Source organism: Notechis scutatus, chromosome 4 (genome assembly GCF_049901735.1).
Source record: "Notechis scutatus isolate UNSWTSFEM ecotype Mainland chromosome 4, rNotScu1.2, whole genome shotgun sequence".
In the NCBI taxonomy this organism is placed as follows: domain Eukaryota; kingdom Metazoa; phylum Chordata; class Lepidosauria; order Squamata; family Elapidae; genus Notechis; species Notechis scutatus.
In genome coordinates, this window is record NC_142012.1 from 38,913,445 (window position 1) to 38,934,243 (window position 20,799).

General features: G+C 34.5%; 1 protein-coding gene across 3 annotated transcripts in view; it reads left to right on the forward strand.

Moving 5' to 3' along the window:
• Positions 1-7,215: 7,215 nt before the first annotated feature.
• Positions 7,216-20,799, forward strand: part of PDE5A (phosphodiesterase 5A) — a 98,931-nt gene continuing 85,347 nt past the window's right edge. For 2 of the 3 annotated variants that reach the window (XM_026667073.2, XM_087963186.1), the window contains exon 1: positions 7,222-7,543. The gene's annotated coding sequence lies outside the window, so the exon portion shown is untranslated. Of the gene's footprint in view, positions 7,544-20,799 lie in introns of all 3 variants that reach the window. The other variant, XM_087963188.1, reaches the window with a different exon arrangement.

Consider the following 20,799-nt stretch of genomic DNA (forward strand, 5'->3'; position numbering starts at 1 on the left):
GCGAGTCAGAGCCTCTTTTAATATTTTTAAAAGGTACAGATGCTCTTGGATATCTTCTGATCTGCAAATTCTTCAAAAAGTACTTTCTGATCCAGTCTAGCAGTTCTATGATTTAACTCTGCATCTTAAAGCAACTATTAAATAATAAGGAAATAAAGATTGTACAACTGATTTCCTGTTCCCCTCAGTGATTACTCAGAGTACCCAAATATTTTCACACTAACCCTTTATTACTAATTTTTGCCTAGTTTTTGGACATGCAGTCACTTGTCCTATATTCCCTCCCCAAAAAGCTGGAAACTGGAACATTCTGAAGTAGGCAAAATACAGGAAGTTCCTGATGAGAGAAGAAACCCTGGGGGCAAAAACAAGAATTGCCTTTGTGGACAAGCAGAGCAACCAGAGCAATTTTCTGGCATCATACCAGGAACATTCAGGCCTTGGCAAAGACTATATAAGTATGCATATGTATGTGTTTGTGTGTGATAAAGAAAATAGAAATTTATAACACAGCCAAATGAAAATGAAACATTGTAAGGATAGTTGGGGAAAAAAAAACAAGAATTATAAAAATTCTTCAGTAAGTAAAATTAGTTATAATCCTGCATTGCCTCCAGGAACTCAAGGTGATATATATACAACTTTCCTGTTCTCTATTATTGTTACAACAATCTTGAAAGTTATATTGGTAGATAATTTGGGTAAAGACTACCCAAAGAGTTTCATAGGAAGTTTATCTCCAGTTTTAATCTTTAAGCATTACACTGGTGTTATTTTTGGGTCACAATGTTCTATTTGTGATCTCATTTCCAATGTCCTGATGTCCTGATTCCCTATATTCATTGTACTCCTTATTGACCAGACTGAAACAAAGGAATATATCAAGGCTGACCTCAAAAAGATGAACAGATAGTTCAACATGGATTAAGAATGTATAAGCAATTGGAATGGCTTTATGTGAGTCATCATCAGTTTAACTGAGTGAAAATACATTCCTTTGCCATGATAGTTTGGTAGCCACAGTGTCATCATCCAACCAACATCACATCACAACTGCATGTTATTACATATTATAACACAAACTTTGTCATAACAAAACATAATTTTCTGAAGGAAGAACTAACCTGAAAAAAGGATATATTGAATTCTGGATATCATTAAAAATGATCCACAGATCTAACAAGAGATTCACTGGCCATCATTCAATACACAGAAGCCTATTGAAAACAATCGGATTCTGACTAAGCAACCCATTGCATTAATAACACAGTAGGAAAAACTTGTGGAGTTCTGTCTGTTGAATTATAACCTCAGCTATATTATTGAAGTAGCTTTGCACATTTTTGGAGTTGCCAGATTTTGCCATAATAACCTATGTTTTGGACTTCTGTAATGCACTCTATGAGTTAATCATTAAAAAGTTTTGGGAAGTTCAATAGTTCCAAACGTTTTGGAAAGTTCAATTAAAATTGTGATCAACTGTTGAATGGGATTAGTTAAAATACATAAGGTGGTAGTCTGTTTCCAGGTACAATTCAAACTGCTCATTGGGATGAAACTATTTGAAATGTAACATCTATCTATGGTTCCTGCCCGAGCATGAAGATCATCAGGAGAAAGCATTTTACTGCTTCTAATCCAATGATGGAGTGATGTGGTGGCTCAGTGGATAAGATGCTGAGCTTGTTGATCAGAAAGGTCAGCAATTAGGTGGTTTGAATCCCTAGCACCGTGTAACAGAGTGAGCTCCCATTACCTGTCCCAACTTCTGCCAACCTAGCAGTTCAAAAGCATGTAAAAAATGCAAGTAAAAAAATAGGGACCACTTTGGTGGAAGGTAACAGCATTCCATGCACCTTCGGCACTTACTCATGTCGGCCACATTACCATAGAGATATCTTCAGACAGGGCTGGCTTTTTGGCTTTGTAATGGAGATGAGCACCACCCCCTAAGCCAGAAATGACCAGTACGTATGTGCGAGGGGAACCTTTACCTAATCAAATGATATGGGTTTTCATAAGGAATTATGTAAAAGACATGGGGACTCTGCATGAGATTTGAAGTGGGAAAAGTAGTTAGCAAAGAAAGATCATATTCAAAAAAGAGCTGAATACAGATGGATACTATGGAGAAAATAGCCTACTTATATATTCAGCCAACCTGTGCTTCCTACATACATAAAAATATACAGTGGCTTTATGAGGATATGCACACACATTCAGATATGCAATACATTATTTCCTTGTACATAAGAAAATAAAAATGCCTACCACACTAGTGTATATTACTCCCGACTGTATAAAAGATTCTTCTTTTTATCACTTACTTAGCCTTTGGAACTTTCATACAAATAAACCAGCAATTAGTTTGGATGGATTTCCTCCCCCCCGCCACTAACTTAAAATATATATATATTTATTTAAGACATGTCTGTGACTTACAAAGTGAATTTTGGCTGAAGCTGGGAGTCTAATAGGATATTTATGACATTTTCTTACTGTTGTTTGAATTTGTTCTAATGATATATAAACATTTTACCAAATGTTTATATTCCATTTTCGTATAAAAAGGACAAAATAATATTGTAATAATAACCAATGTATTTGAGTGTAAAGCACAGTGTTATACTGTAGATTGAACTGAAGTGAAAAGTAACTAGCATATTGATCTTATCATAATTTCTGTTCATAGAAAAGTCTGTCTGTCTGTCCGTCTCTCTGTCTGTCTCTCTCTCTCTCTCTCTCTTTTAACAAGTAACAAAACTCACTTAACAAATGTCTCATTTAACCACATAAATTTTGGGTTCAGTTGTGGTGGTAAAGCAAGAACTATCTGTTATCTGCTCCTTTTCTATTTGCACTGTGCTTGTATCCCTAATTTATAATAATTATCTTATAACTAAAAAACAGGAGGGAAGGGATTCGTTTCCTCTTTAATGTCTGAACCATTTGTATACTGATTTCATTCTTTCTTACTCCCAGGTGGTTTCAAAATTTCCCCTCTCCCCCAGTCACTGGCTCCCTGATACATTTCTGGGGATTAATTCAGAACTGAGTCTGGAGTATCTGAAGTGAAATATATGGCTCTACAATTTAATTCTAGTCAGCTCGGTTGGAAAAATATGGATGACCATGAGTTTGAAACAAGGAGTCAAAAGAGTTCTTCTGTATGCCTTTCAGACCAAAAAATTCTTACAGCATAGAGTCATGGTCATCTTACTTTTGACATTTGTTATGGCCTTTCTTAAGAGAATGGAGTTCAGTGGAGGGATGCAATCGCTTAAGTGTAGCATAGACCTGCCAACAGATGTCAGGATACACAGACTAACTTCACATATTAGACAAATTTGATTTTTAATATATCATATAAGCCTGGTTACTGTTCTTGGTGATGATACTTTCAAGAATCTAGCCAGTTAAATCTTATTTAAGGTTTAATGGCTTTATGAGTTGTTGGATCAAAGCAATGGAATTCTAAAGATCTGTTGATCCTGTGGGATCACAAGATTATGAAGGAATTGACAAGTAGGAAAGCATGAATTAAGGAGTATTCTTTTACGCAAAGGCAGTTTTATTTAAAAATTTAATTTAAAAATTAAGTAAATAGAAGCCCAATGTGATATATAATTAATGAATTGTTTAATTATACAATTAATGAATTATAATTAAGGGACAGTGAGAACAATCAACCAGTGGAACAGTTTGCCTTCAGAAAGTGTTGGTGTTCCATCACTGGGGGCTTTTAAGTAGGCACTGGACAGCCACCTATCTGAAATGGTTCAGGGTCTTCTGTACCATGCTGCTTAAACAGGAGGTTGAATTAGAAGACCTCCAAGGTCCCTTTCAGCTCTGATATTCTAATTATATGAGCAATGATGGCGATAATCCTGGGTAAATGTAACTGAATATAATAGGGTTTACTTTTGAGTAAACACATATAAGCTAATGCTGCAAATTTAAGAATAATCAATATTCTCAGCAAAGAAGTAAGATTCATACATACTACTCCGGTCTAATTGTATATTTTGATGAGTTACATCAAAGTCATATATACTTCCCCTCTTTATAATTATTTTGTTTACTGAGAATGTATTCTGAGAATAAAGGCTACTCAGCTATAGGTTGAATTTGTTTTGTCCATCCTACATGGCTTTTCAGACCTAAAAGTTTATAGCAATTCAAAATGAAATTAATCTAATTTAAGATACCATCTTAACTTCCAGCCATTTATGTAAGCAAGATTAGTAATACATTAGGATTGTTGTATAACTAATGCCTTGGTTACTTATTGTTGACATGGTTTATTTATATGTGAGCCAAAATTGTCCTTGATCTTCCATTTTCCTTTTTTCACTATGGTCCAAAATAATCAAGCCCTTAAAAAGGAATTTATGCTCCTTAAAGTGAAAATAGACAGACACAAACTTCAACAATAGTTAGAACTGCAGAAGAAACAATTGCTGCCAGCCTGCTTTCCTTGAGGACCTTTATACCCCACGAGCCAGAAAGAGGTCTGTGAAAATATCCAAAGACCCCTCACATCCTGGACATAAGTTGTTTCAACTTCTTCCCTCAAAACGATACTATAGGACATTGTACACCAAAACAACTAGACAAAGGACAGTTTTCCCCACCCACCTGCATGCCATCACTCTGCTAAACAACTAATTCCCACAACACTGTCAAACAACCTAGTAGAGCTGTATTACTACTCTTGTTCTCATCTTTCTTATTACCTATTTTCTTATGCCCTATGACTATAACTCCTATGACTATGATTTATATAGGGGAGGGAATAAAAGCAATGGATGGTTTTGCAAAGAAAGCTGTAGGTTTTTTTTTTTTTTTAATGATAAATGATTTTACCAGGATTCTATTTCCAATGCTTTCTAATTCTTCAGTGCTGATCAAAGATTTCCTAAAAGCAGGTATATATACATACATTATACTTTTCAGTTATAGTTAATGCAAGACAGAAAATTGTTTTCCCATTTGTGCTGTGGATTCATGCCCTTGAGTTCAACTGTAGATTCAGCAAATCAGTCTGAAATGAAGTATGCTGTTTTCTAAATTATGATTTACATTAATTGAAATACTGCTTGTGCCAGTGCATTATTAAAATGAATTTAAACCATGCATTTAGAAAACAGCATGCATATCCCACATGTTGGCATTTGTCACTCATTGAAGGTGCCTGTGGATTGTGCATAGTCTTATTTATTGTCATTTATATCCACTTTTATTTGTTTTTATTTTATTCTTGGGAATTCTTAAATTATCAACTGTATGAACTGAAAATTCGACGGCAGCATTCAGAACAAACTGATAAACTTTAGAAATTGGGGCTTCCATCTTTGTTCAGGTACTGCTGGAAAATTTCAGATGAAACGGCATTGATTATTCAGAGATAAAACTTGTGGTCTTCTTTGTTCTCAAGACATTTTCCTCTTATTTTAAAAACTGGCAAGTGGCTTTCTTTTTCTTGTTTTAAATTACAGATTACGGATAGCCCTCAGCTTACATCCATTCACTTAGCAACTGTTTAGGGTTACAATGGCACTGTAAAGGGTGACTTATGACCAATCCTCACACCTATAACCATGACAGTGCCCTAAAGTTATGTGATCACAATTCAGGTGCTTGGCAAGTGGCATATCTTTACAATGGCTGCAGCATCCCAGGATCACCTGATTAATATTAAAATATGAGCTAAATGTCAGACATTTGATACTGATTATTGTCAATACAGTGAAGTATTTATTTGTTCAATTTATACAACACTTTTCTTCAGGAAGATTAAGGTGGTGTATATAAACCATCATCCTTATCAGGTATAAGCAAATTACTTTCTTGAAATGAGCCAGTATCTCTCATTTATGTTCATTATTTTTCATTTAGCTTCTGGATTGTAAACCAGTTAAGTTCATGATGCTCAGCAATTACCCATTTCTTTTTTTCTGGTTCAGGAAAAAAAATCAAATGTCAAAGAGATTTACTATGTTTATCCAGCTTAATCTCATTTTAAAAACATTATTATATACAGAAATCTTACCAACTGAAGAACATTTTAGAAACTTCCAGAGAAGCACAAACAACGTTTTAGAAGGCAAGTTTTTATATTCATGAATCAGACGTAAATTTTAGTACAAATGAGGCCTAAATTTGCTCTTAAGAATAGTATACAATTATTCTCTACTCTCCACTTATAAAAATAAAAAAAATAATACACCCCAAATATTAAATCAGAGGTTTTTGAATTTCAAAATTGTGCAGTTAGAATTGAACTGTGGATGACATAGAACAGCATATCTATTTAACAGCTTCAGTGGAGAACAATAAACCAGTGGAATGGCTTGCCTTCAGAAGTTGTAGCTGCTCCATCCCTGGATGATTTTAAAAAGAGACTGGACAGTCATTTATTTGAAATGGTAGAGCATGGGCTTGAGCATGGGCTTGGACCAGAAGGCTTGCAATTCTGTTATTCTAAAATTGAAGCAGTCTTTTCCAATGTCTTGTTCTTTCAATTCTTGTAGTTTCCAGTTACCAATAGGCAATTCCAATAACTATAGTAATGTTTAGTAAACATCCAGGTAAGAAAGACTAGGCATAAAAGAATTCCTCTGCAAGATCTATTCAAATGATTATATGGACATCAGAGTAGATTTGGCACTTCTCAGAATCTGTCTTCCTCTCAAAAATCGTATTTATGCAAGCAAAAAAATTAAAAAATCTGTTCTCCACAACCCAATACTTGAACAATAATAAATGTGGAATGTTAAGAGAAGACATCAAGTTATTTTAATACTGCTCACTTGTTAGTTAGGCAACCCTTTGCTTCACCACACGTCATTTAAGAATATTGTATTTGTATTCCTTATGACACCATCCTGAAACTTAATAATAATTCCTATATTATGAGGTACAGACTGAAACATCTATGATTTTTTAAGAGCCAGTTTTTCAATTTCTCTCCAATAGAACTGCAACATTTCAACAATTTTCAACAATGTAAGCAAACCATCCCACTATGAAAAGATGGAGGGGGCGGGGGAGGCAGTTACAAACATTCTACAGATCTGTCTCATCTTCGCTGACACGTTTGGTTTGGATTTGGAAAGAGTTTGAGTTGAACTGCCAAGTGCTTTCTACAAACAGTCATTTTTGGTGATTGTTCGCTTCACCAGTGCTATATTTGGGCTGGAAAGTAAAGCTGGATGAGGAGAAAGAGTCACTGCAGTACAACAGGAAGGTCTCAAGCAGATGACATTATACACAAGGAAGAAATAACTTTAAAAGCTCTGGGTAAATATCCACATTATCCAGCTGACACTTTTTCCCATGACATCATATTCAAAGTAGTCTGTATATTATAGACCATACACTGAAGAAAAAGAAATCTTCTACAGGACAGAAACATAGTACTGAATACACCCAAATGGATGATTGATAAAGTATGGGTGTTGATGCAAACCATTACAAATCTCCAATTATACAAAAGAAGGACTTATATGTGGGATCTCAGCAAATTGCTTTGAATTAAGAGGTAAGAATGAATATATATTTGGAACACTAAGTATGAATAAATGAGGAAGAAGGATATTAGAATAAGTATTTTATTTGGAAGTAATATGTTTGTAAAGTAATGTGTTTTGCTCAGGGAAGTAAAATGTGAATCCATGGGAGACTTGACTAATGTTCAGTAAATCATTTTAACCAATTTAAATTGGTTCACAGAAAAAGGGTTTTCTTTTTCTTTTTTCTTTTTTTTAGAAAGGAGAAAATCAGATTTGTCAAATGGGGCTAAGTGGGGCTTTTAAAGCAAGTTAGCAGCATATTGTTATATGCTGATCAGTATTGTAATAATGACACTGTTTCTGTTAACCTGAAGTAAAACAAGTAGAATTACAAGAATAATCTGCATACAACTGTCTGTTAATATGGTATACAAAGATGAGTAGAAATAAGTATTTACATTGATCTTTGTATTTGGGTCACTGCTATTAATTATGTATTTAGGGCACAATCTGTTCCTTGCAGAAGTGATCATTAGTACTGTGTACTTCAGTTGAGAGTCTTAACACATGAACATTCAGAAATGATACCTTTTAAATTTTCATGTTGATAATGCAATAATCTAACCCTTTGCAAGTTTACTTAAAATGGGTGCTCCAACCCTGGATATTTTTAAAGAAGATATTGGGCAATCCTTTGTCTGAAATATATTGAATATTCTGCAGAGGATTGGACTAGAAGACCTTTAAGAGCTTTCAACTCTGTTATCCTTTATTCTGTTAAAATAGTTTTTATATATGTGTTTACTGAATGCAATAAGGCCTTTAAGTAAATATGACATTTTAAATATTTTCAAATATTACAGAATCCAGATGATAGGAGCCAGGTTCTTAGTCCTATATCCCTTTCCAACTTCATTTCTTCCTATTCACTATTCCACTGCAGCTTCCATGGAATCTTACAGGTTTACTTTGTATTAGTGAAGATAGAAAGAAGGGAATCTGAACTGGATTACATCAACTTTGAAGGAAGATATTATAAGTAGAGGTCATTAAGGTTACATTGAGGCTTTATCATTATCTTATTTGGGTTAGGCTGAGTTTGTGAGTCTTCTGTTTGGCATTGCTCACAAATGGTGATCTTTCTCATTTTTATTAAAGTTGCAATATGCAATGAATTAATTGACAATAAAGGGATATTGAAAGAAAAAGGAAATGTAAACTACTTGAATTCTGTGTGAGAGCACTAAATTTATATTTGGAGAGAACCAAATTTCATTTCATATTCTTATAATTCTCAAAGCACAGATTTAATGTTTCTGTTTCTTGCAGAATCTGCACCTACATAAAGACTGACATTCTTATTCCTCTTAAAATAGTTGCCTCTCAGCAGGCTTGGGAATAAAATCTTCCTCAGCACTCAAGGAAGCCCAAGGAACATAGCCTATTAAAATTGCAGGTCTCAGGTGGAACTTTAAATATAGTTCTAACATATTAAGAAAATACCACATCAAACTTCCTCTGTGCCAGCTTGCTCATTTAGCTTAGTAGCAAAACCTGATCATTAAAAAGAGGGTTATAGCAATAATTCCATAACACAGTCTAATATAAATATTGCTAAATACTAACTCTCAGCATTTGTCTAAGCTGAAGCCCAGGATGGTCATTATTAAAATAATACCTGACAGAGCTAGAAGTTTCCAAGTTAAAAAGCACACTCTGGTGAGTCATGTTCAACTTTTTATTACAGATTTCTTATTGCTTTTCTTGGTGATTGTTCAGCAATTCTTGCATGCATGTAAAGTTAACTTCTGGATCTTTGTTTTAAAGGGTTTGAGGAATAAGTCACACAAAAGTTATTGATCATGATTTTAACTATGACTTTAAATACTGTTTTTCCTCATGAAAGATTAAATTTTAGACAACATTTTAGAAAAGTATTTCCTATAAATGCTATAATTTTAACACAAGTAGACATTTGAGCAATTTTCTGTGGCAATTATTAGAGCTTAGACTGGAAAAGAATGGATGAAGCAGTAGCATTGTTAAGTTTTAGTATAGTAAAATTTTTAACTGTATTATTTGGTAACAACGTGATATTTTGGTTGCAAAACATTTCATATTTCCTTTCAAAAGAAAAAAAAAGACTTTTGATTCACTGAAAGAAGCAGTCATTCTTGAATGCTTTTTTAAAGGCTTCTGAAGATGACTTGAGACTGCTCAAAACTAGTGCAAATTCCAGAATATATGAGAAATTGAGAAAATATAATATTATAGCTTGAAAAGAACTATAGCTGGGGAAGAACAATTATGACCGTCTTGCAAAAATAGTTTGTGTTTCTTACTAAAGATCAACTCACACTAAACTTAATTATGCAAAGGTGCTGCACACCCATTGCAGATGAGGATAAAACTAGAATTGTCCATGGCTACAATCGTGACTAGCCATCCATTTCTTTTTCTTTTTTCTTTTGTCTCTTCATATTGAGAAGAGGCACAAATATAAAACAAGCCTGCAGTTCAGTTCTCTGATATATTCCTATTTTAAGTTGTAAGATTGGACTCAACATACAATTTACAAAAGCCATGCAACAGTCTCCTAAAGTACTTAATCAGAGCTGAGGGGTGTCATTTGGCATTTGACTGAATTGCTAGGGGCCTTATTCTAAAGATTAGGCAGGGCCTAGGCAGGGGTGGGATTCTACAGGTTTGCACCTATTCACTAGAACTCGTTGTTAACATTCTAAGCAGTTTGGAGAACCGGTTGTTAGAAGAAATTACTGGCCTAATCCTGTAAGGAAGGCAGGAAACATTCTGGTGTTGCTTATAGAAACTGCCTCTCTGTTAACCCTTATTACATTCTTGGCAGGACTAGACTTTCTGTCTCAGGAACTTCTCCAGAGTTTTTTCCCCTCTTTTGCTGGTACTTTGCTTGTGTGGAGTGACCATTCAAAGTTACAATGGCACTGAAAAAAGTGACTTATGACCATCTTTCACACTTACGACTGTGGCAGCATCCCCACAGTCATGAGAGGCCAGGCGAGGAGATGCATGCCTCGATGTGAGTGATGTTGAGTTGACCACACCCAGCCAGTCACATGACCACCAAGCCACACCCACCAACTAAGCCACGCCCACAGAACTGGTTGTTAAAAAAATTGAATCCCACCCCTGGGCCTAGGTTAACTTTATATTTACTTGTAATTTAATCATTATATGCAGGTCATACAAATTGTTAATTATGTGGCATAAAGTTGTCAGCTCTGTATATTTAAATATTTTTCTACTTTCAATCATGTTAGAAATTTCAGACAAGTGTGAGTCTTTATAGTGGCCCCAGAAATAAAGCCTTCAAGAGCCTCATGCACTGGCCTCATGCCTGGCATACAGGATTAGGATAGGAGGGAATGCAGGTTTAAATCCATACAGAATCTTGTAGATGTGCACAAAGATACAACTTGAAGTTCTTTGTTTATTCATCCACATGAATTTTTGTTTTGTTTTATAATAAATAGAAGACAATTGGAAATGTACCCAGTAGAATAGATCTTTCAAATATGTGGAGCATACAGAAAAAAAATCACTTTTATTCTACATAGAGATGTCAGGATAGAACAAGAATTAGCATAAGTCATGATTTGTATTTTATATAGAAACCTGTAAAATATTATTTGTACTGTTCAGACCTCCATTGTCTGAAAATAAATAGAAATCTGTTTCTTTTTTCCATTACTGTTCAATCAGACTGAAATTTCATTATGAGAACAAAAAATAGTGCCGATGTAAACAATATGTTTCCATTAAAAAAATGAATAAGCCTTCACAAACCCTTGAAATATTTAATTTTATTGAATGGATTTTTGGAGTAGGTTGGAATTTCGCATAAGCCAGTTCCCAATTTTTAATATTTGTAATGGTCCTAGACTTGTAGAAATAGGCATCATTCTAAATTATAATGGATAGCAATACAGGTAGCATATAAATTTAATAATAAATAAAAATAAGTAAAATGAGAATTATATAAAAATGAATCTTTTGGAATATTTCAGCTTGTAAAAAAAATCCTGTCATTCTTATCAGAATGGAATGCCTCAAATAATATTTGCATGACAATAGCAATGTAGAAATTAAACTATTTAAACAAGGAATGTTGATTTACCAAATGATGACTGACCTCCTCCCCACCACACACATTCTCGTACCCCAGTAATGGTTTTATAATTTAAAAAAAACCCATGCATAGCTTCTATCTAAACCAACTTCTGACTGAGATGTTCTTTATGTTGACATACATTAGAAATATAAGTTTCATTCCCATGCTAAGGGTGAGATAGTAAATGCAGAATTTAGTGGACTACATTAGCATAATGTTCCTATAAAATTTATCCTTTATCATATCTGATAAAGTTCTTCATTCTTGAAGAACTTTGCATAGCTTCATCTACTACGCCTGTTTCATCCTTTCCTAGTTTGGGAAACACTTTGGACAGTCATTCATGCCCTAGCATGTTATAGCTTGACTATTGCAATGCACAAGATGCAGAGTTGTCATTGAAACCCACTCAGATGTTTAAACTGACCCAGAATGTAGTGGTGTGGGCAGTGATGAGCATGCCTTAGCATGCCCATGTGACACTTGAACTCCATAACCTGTGTTGATTATCAGGATGCTTCTGGATGTTTTTCAAGATACTGTTTGTGATCTATAAAATGCTACAGAGCAGAGGGTTATCTAATGCAGGGGTCTCCAACCTGTGAGCTATGGCTCACTACACAACTGCAGTCTATTCGCAACCGGGTGGCATGAGTGGCTGGCTGGTGCATGCATGCACGCACACAGCCCCATTCGCACAAGCATTGCAGGTGCTCACAGACCCACTTGTACAAGCCACAGGTGCTCGTGCATGCACTTGCCCACAAAAGCATCCCTTCTTTCCCACTCCCCCCTGCTTTGGGCCACCAACTTGGAAATGTTGGAGAACTCTGATCTAAGGAACCATCCATCTCCCAAGGTGTCTAATTCCAAGGAATTTAAAAAAAATTGATACAATTAATAACTTTGTTTAATGCTGCTGATTACTTTGTGCCTCATGCTTACTAGACTTCAAGTAAACTGAAGTACCTTAAAATATTGTCCCAATAAGTTTCTAGACCCTGTGTGTAGATCTCTTTGTACTTCAAACAGATCTAATCGTGACAGGTTTCCTAAATATTATACCAATGCAAACATTCATTTTCACTTGTGTTCTATAGCTTAAAATACCAAAAGTCAGTGCTTCCTGTTCTCCTTTGCACTAGAACAGTCTAGAGGAACAGTCTTAGATAGGTTACAGTCAACAATGCCTCATTCATGTGCAAAAATTGAAAAGTACATTCATTTATGGAGTATAAAATAAAGTGCCCTTGATTGCTCTTGGCAATGAAACCAGAATGTACAGCTGGAGGGTGATCACCAGTGCTGAAGTTCCAGGCTTTGGGCCAGTCTTTTGGCATTTTCAATTATAGCTAAATTTGTCATTAGCTTTCACGATTTGATTGCTTCGCTATTCTGGTATAGTTAGACCAGTGTTTCTCAACCTTGGCAGCTTGAAGTTGTGTGGGCTTCAGTTGCCAGAATTATGGGAGTTGAAGTTCACATATTTTCAAATTGCTAAGATTGAGAAATACTGAGTTAGATCTTCATTGCCAAAGGAACTTTCATGGTTCCTTGAAATTTCTACTGGGAGCTGTCCCAGGTACTGCCCTGAATGACCCAGAACCCATAGGAATTATGATGCGAGGGCTTCCCTCTTCCTTTTTCACAAGATATGTCTCTGCTACTAAAACACAGGAGAAATCCTGCTGGGTACCCAATTTAACCTAGGGTCATGTTCAAAATAAAATATCAGGAACTAGTAGGGGAGCAGATATCCTTCTGTGGTCAATATGTTCCAAAGTACTACCATAGAGAAGGCCAAGCTTCATATCCCAGTGGGTAAGTCCTTGAACAAACTGACTTATGACCTGACAGAGGCCCCAGACTAGAAGCCACGAGAATTCTAATGCCTCGCTTAGGCATTAAAGCTGGCTGGGAGATTTAGAGCCAGTCATTCTCTCTCGGCCCAACTCACCTCATAGACTTGCTATTGTGGGGAAAATAGGAGGAAGAAAGAATATTGTGTGTGTTCATTGCCTTGAGTTAGTTATAAACAAACAATTAGCAAAACAATGTTCCCAATTTACAACCTTTGCAGGAAGTTCATGAGGATACAATGTTTCTTGGTATTGACTATCCTGAGGAATAGATTCTGGAACAAAACTGGAAGGAACCTTCTTTAATAGATTGCTGGCTCCTTGCCATTATTTGCAGATCATACGAAAATACTTGCTTGAGGATTATTTGTACTCCTCAGGACCATGTTATATATTCAATGTTTTCAAACATCAGAGTGAAGCAGGATTATTTATTAATCTCCATTTTGTTTAACTTTTATATCAGTTCATGGGTCCGAGCAGTTTCTGATCCTAGCTTCCATCCTCTCCCAACCCACTACGGCTAACAGACGGAACACTGTCCTGCTATATGATACAAGAAGCCCTCCAGACTCTTCCTTTTTCCTATTGTTCTAAAGAAAATGTTATTTGAGATTTTTTAAAATTATTATCCTTTTCAAAGAGTTATCAACATATGATTACAGAACAGAGGATATAAAATAGAGCAATTTGAAACCTTGGGTGGTGTCTTGAGGACAAAGATTATATATTGTATGCTGTGGAATCCAGAGATATGTGACTCTGTGCTCAAATTCTTTTGCCAAAATGACAATTTGTATATCTTCTCTGCAAGTGGGGTTTTTCAAGGTAAGAGAATGGCAGTGTAATATTCCACCTGCAAGTACTCTTTCCTTTTGGAAGCATTTCAATTTAAGGGCTAGCTTTGACATCTCAATATATCTGCAGAGCCAGTCTTTGACTGGAGGAAGTTCATTAGTAGAATTGAGCTAGCTTAAATTGATATTTTTTCCTTAAATATCTATGTAGTAGTACTTACATACAAATAATGAATTTCCTCATCACCCAGCCTCATTTTGAGTTTTGCAAACTAAGATTAGTACAAAGTTATTTTACCTTTTACTGAAAAGATAGAATAACTCATTTTTCATTTTTCTCTTCCTAATATAGAGTCTCAGATGTCTACAAATGTTTTGTTCACCTCAAATACCAATAGACAGTTTACCCCTCGATTGCTTTTATGGTCCTTCCCTCTTACAACACATATATCTTGATTTATGTTTTAGTTAATCTATTTATTTATACATAAGAAATTTGTCCAGCTAGCATGACTTATAATAAATAGTCTTCATTTAGAGAGTACAAGTGGGACTGGCAACTCAATTGTTAAGTGAAGCAGTTGCTAAGTGAAACCATGACTGTGATTATGATTCTTCTTCAGGTTTCCTTTGTTTTACATACCTACAAAGTTCATCAATTTGAGGATTGGTCACAAAATTACTTTTTCACCACTATTATAACTGCAAATGGTTGCTGTACAAGGCAGTCAATAAATAAGGACTACCTGAATGTATTTATTTGATAAATTTATATAACCATCCATCTCACACATGTGACTCTGAATGGCAGGTATAAAAATTTAAAATACAAAATGGCACAGCAAAATAACCATAAGAATCATTGAAACATTAAAACCACTTTTAAAAAACTGTTAAAACTTTTTTTTTTAAACAATGTGCAGTAGAGACTTCAAAAAGCCATTAAATATTCATTTGGGAGGGCAGGATAAACCTGCTCATAACAAATGACTATGGCAACTTTTGATTTCCTTTCATGTTGAATGATGAAAAATCTTTCTCATTTGCAGCTATTTAAAGAGATGAATAAAACAAAATAAAAGTCTATTCTATCTGCCAGCATCAGGACATGCCATCTGGTAAATACAGGAAAACTACATTGCCCACTTGTTTATTCAATCTGTTGTGATTTAATTATTAACTGATTTTCCCCCACATATCTTTCTAACCGAAACCCAGAATGCTTGGGACTATGTCAAGATCTGCATAATATCGTTGGCTTTGATTTTATTTTTTAACATGAAGCAGATATGAATTGAATGATATTTTCCCTTTTAATGTTTTCTGATTAGATCCAAATTAGATTTAATGCATAGAATGCATAAGCCAATCTGGTGAACGATGTATGACTCCTCTTAAAGTTCACTCTTTTGCCATTTTTCCTTTGTCGAATATTCTCCTTGTACAGTTGGTTTCATATGCTGTATCCTGACAGGAATTCCTAACAATAGTGTAAGGAAGAACAGGCATAAAGAAGGGAAAGTATTTTTTTTATAAAAGCAGAGGATTTCATGAGTATAAATGCTTAATTGAATCAAATATACAACTGAAGCCCCATTGGTTTGAGTGGCAGAAAATACTTTTGCAATATATTTGTATTTGTTTCATTATTTAGAAGTTGTATCATTATGTGTTTTCCCAAAGTTGATGAAGATTTATTCTGCACCAAATCTGCAATATTTAAGAGAAGGGTAGCATGTGCAAGTTAAGATCATGTAAGAATGTGTTTACATTCCAAAATTATTTTATAAATTCAGTTTGGGATCTTCATACTACTACTATAGGCCTTATAATACCTATATATAATGCCCTATTGTACCTATATATATATATACATAGGTACTATAGGGCCTTCACAACAGGGCACCCAGCTCAGGAATTTGCTTTCTAGCATCATCATAAAGGAAAACTGGGTTTTAGCCTCTGCCCTAGTTTTTAAATAAGTTTGAATTGTGATGGATTAAACATACAATGTATTTGTTCATAAGACAATTTTTATCATCCTTCAACTTTTATTGAGAATGCTAAATACTGCATTAAAAATTATCACAGTCCCAACAAATCTAATTCTGAATTAGCGTTGATGAAAAAAGGCGGAACGGCTGATGCCAAAATGACAACCCTGAAAATATAAAATAAATAAAATAAAATAAAAGCAGAACTTAAGTCAATGATTGGTTTCAGAAAGCATATTACAAAGGAGTACCATATCCCTCAGAAGTTTATTTCATGACTCCATTTTCATAATTCATAATTTTCATAACAGTAAAGTAATGATTTTCTGAGTTCCAACAGCATTATTTTAAGTAGTGGTCCAGCTGCATGGCAATAATGGCAAATAGACTTTTAAATTATATTATTTACGCATTCCAAATAGTGCGAGGTCAATTCTACAATTAGCCTTTGTTCTGTTCATTCTTCTATCATCACCTAAACTGCTGTTACTTGGACTCTTCTCTGCACATTGTTTTAGTGCTTTATGGCAGTTTTATATCTAATGCCTCTGACGTAGAATAGCAAAAGAGTCCTATTTCCATTTCTCCCCCTTCCCACCCCTACAAGATCTAATACCATACTTATATAAGTATGTATTGGTGCTGATCGGGGAGGAAGGGAGCTCTTTCCCAGTGCAATTTATATAATTTCTTGCTAATGGCAAACCATAATGGTTTTACATAATAATACAGTGTATCTATTAGCTTAAAGAAAATCCAAATATACTTGTATTTATTTTTTCATTGATGTGCCACATAGTAGGAGACAGGATGTCTATATACTTGATACTATTATATTAATTGAAGAAAGTTTTAAGTCTAGGATTAAAGTTTTATTTCTTTGTTAATCTAGTAATTGAGTTAATAAATGAATTATGAGACATTTTTAATTCGATCGACAAACTTGCAACAAATTAAAGGTACATGTATGGAATCACCACTTTCAGTACTCATAGTGGGAGTCATAATGCATCATCTGTAATCAATAGCAATCTCACAAATATGATCAAAAATATAGATTGGATATGTAGACAACAAACCACCACAATAAAAAAGGACCAATTAGAAACACCCACAAAACCATCAAAAACATTTTCAAAGAAATCCAAATCACCAGAAAGAAGAAAACAATAACTCATTATTCTTCTTGGATAACCTGATCAACAGAGACTAAGATGGCAAACTAGAAAGACAAATGTAACAAAAAACGAAAAACAAAAAACACGCACACCACTTGAGTGCTCCGCTACCAAAGTAATAACCCAACCTTCCACAAGACAAGCTGTATAAGAACTCTACTCAGACGAGAACAGAAACATTGCAACAACACTAACCAGCAGAAAAAAGAAACTACATTTCCAAGAATTGGAAGAACAGGACACTGCAAAAGATGAATTCAATTCTGAACATCAGAAAAAGGAAACAGATCTTCTGTATAATATCTTCAGCAAAATGGATCTCCATTCAACTTCATCAAAAAGTGCCTGACCATTCAACCCAATATAGCACAAACAACACAAGCTGTAAAAAGAATAAGATGGATCTTGACAGACTAGAACACTGGGCCATATCTAACAAAATGAAATTCAATGTAGAGAAAAGTAAAGTCCTACACTTAGGCAAGAAAAAACAAACGTACACATATAGACTGGGTGAAACCAGGCTCAATAGCAGTAACTGGGAGAGGGATCTTGGACAACCAACTAAATATGACCCAACAGTGTGCAGCAGCAGCAAAAAAAGGTAATGCAATCCTAAATTGCATTAACAGAGGGATACAATCTAGATCAAGTGAGGTACTAATACCACTCTACAAAACCTTAGTAAGCCCACACCTAGAGTATTGCATCCAGTTTTGTTCACCACATTATAAAAAAGATATTGAGACTCTAGAAAAAGTACAGAGAAGAGCAACCAGGATGATTAGGGAATGAAAAATAAAACATATGAAGAACGGTTACAGGAACTGGACATGGCTAGTCTAGTGAAAAGAAGGACCAGGGGAGACATGATAGCAGTCTTCCAATATTTGAGGGGCTGCCACAGAGAGGAAGGGGTCAATCTATTTTCTTTTTTTTTAATTTGAAAAAACTTTATTAAATATAAAAAGTTAAAATATACAAATATACAAAAATAAAAGGTAAAAAGTCATACAAGTAGATATCACAACACTTTCAATAATAAAACTAATTATATTTTTCTCTAAAACATTTGATTGTGAGTTAAATATTTCATAATAAATATTAAGTGGCAGTTATTTCCTATATCCTGTAAATTAGCTGTTATCTATACTCTATAAACATAATAATCTATTATTATTATTTGTCATTGGATTATAATTATGTGTTTTTGCAAATATATTCTATCTATTACTTAATCAAAGAGCAAGGAGGTCTAGAACTAACAACGTTTGTAAATTCCTGTCCGTTGGTATATATATCATAATATGTTTCGTAGATTCATTCCCCCACTTATTTTATGCATTCTTTATTTTTACACTCTAACCAGTCGTACCATTTATCCCAAATCGAATAAAATTCCGAGTCATCCTTTCCTTAATGTGAGTTTCTCCATTTTGGCACATTCATAAATTTTTTGAATGATAAAATATATAGGCGGTATATTAGGCATTTTCCAGTATTATGCCAGTGAGATTTGTGCCGCTGTTAATATATGAATAATCAAATACTTTACTTTGAGGGAATAACCCTCTTTAATAATACCCAGGAGGTACAATTTAGGTTCCCACTCCAATCCACCTTGGACCATTTCCTCTATCCAAGTTTTGATCCTGATCCAATTTTTTTTAACCACTGGGCATGTCCACCAGAGATGGAAGAAGGTACCATGATTTCCCTTACATTTCCAACAAGTCGGGTTTACTGTTGGATACATTTTTGCCAATCTAGAGGGTGCCAGATGCCATCTATATATCATTTTTTATAAGTTTTCTTTATAAGATACTGATTTTGTTAATGTAAGATTTCTCTGTCAAATTTCTTCCCTGTCGTCTAGATCTATATTGTGGCCAAAAATTTTTGCCCATGATATCATTGGTCCTTTCACAATTTCCTCAGCTAATTCATATTCTAGTAAATAATTATATAATTTGGATATCATATTTTTTTTCTGGGCCCAAGAGTATCTTATTGAGTTGAGTATTTTTTGTTTCTAATCCAAATATCTCATTGCTATTTGAAAATATGACCAACAATCAATAATTATTTCTTGATTTTCTAAATTTTGGATCAATGTAAGTTTCCCTTCTTTATCTAAAATTTTGTGATATTTAAGCTTTTTACTAATATCCATTGTGTTAGGATGGAACATTGCCTCCATTGTTGATAAACATGTCGGAACTTTAATATAATGATTTCTCCTGATATCTGTCCAAGTTTTAATCAAAGATTTACGCAGGGTATGTCTATAGAAATATGAGTGGCTTTTACTATTCGGGTTCCACAAAAAGGCATGCCACCCTATTTGTAAATCATAACCCTCTAGTGTTAAAATTCTTTTATTTTCCAGTTTAATCCAATCCTTTATCCACACTAACACCGTTGCTCTATAATAAGTCTCCCATGCAGGGAGTCCAGAGCTGCCTCTACTTTTATTGTCTTGTAGGTAAATTCTTTTAATTCTTGGTTTCTTGCCTGCTCAAATGAATTTCATAATAATTTTGTCCAACTCTTTAAAAAAATTATCTAATAATATAGGGATTGTTTGAAATAAATATAACAATTTAGGTAGAACATTCATTTTGATTGTGGCAATTCTGCCTAATAATGCGATCTGCATTTTACTCCAATTTCCCAAGTCTCTTCCAATTTGTTGTAATACTTTTGTATAATTATCTTCCTTCAGTGTTATCGTTTTAGATCTTAACCAAATACCTAAATATTTGATCTTATTTACAGTTTGTAGTCCCATTATTTCCTCTAAGCTATTTTCTAAAGCGCATGTAGGCCTGGTATGGAATAATGGATGGAAACTGAACAAGGAGAGATTTAGCCTAGAAATAAGAAGAAACTTTTTGACAGTGAGAACAATTAACCAATGGAACAGCTTGCCCTCGGAAGTTGTGGGAGCATCATCACTTGAGACTTTCAAGAAGAGATTGGATTGCCATTTGTCAGAAATGGTGTAGGGTTTCCCGCTTAGGTGCGGGGGGTTGGACTAGATGACCTACAAGTTCTCTTCCAACTCTGATTGTGTATTATCTGATAACACTGCCATACATCAAAAACATGAGGGGGTCATTGGTGGACTCTGAGCTTCCTTGTTTTCTTGCATACGTTTCATTACCCAAACTAGACAACATCATCTATGCTAGTAGGAGTGCAAGTTGCTGTCGGTTTATATCAAGAAACTACCAAAGAAGCAAACAGTCCAACCAAGGAATTGCAAGCAGTTTACAACAGAACAACCAAAGTAGGGGTGAAATTC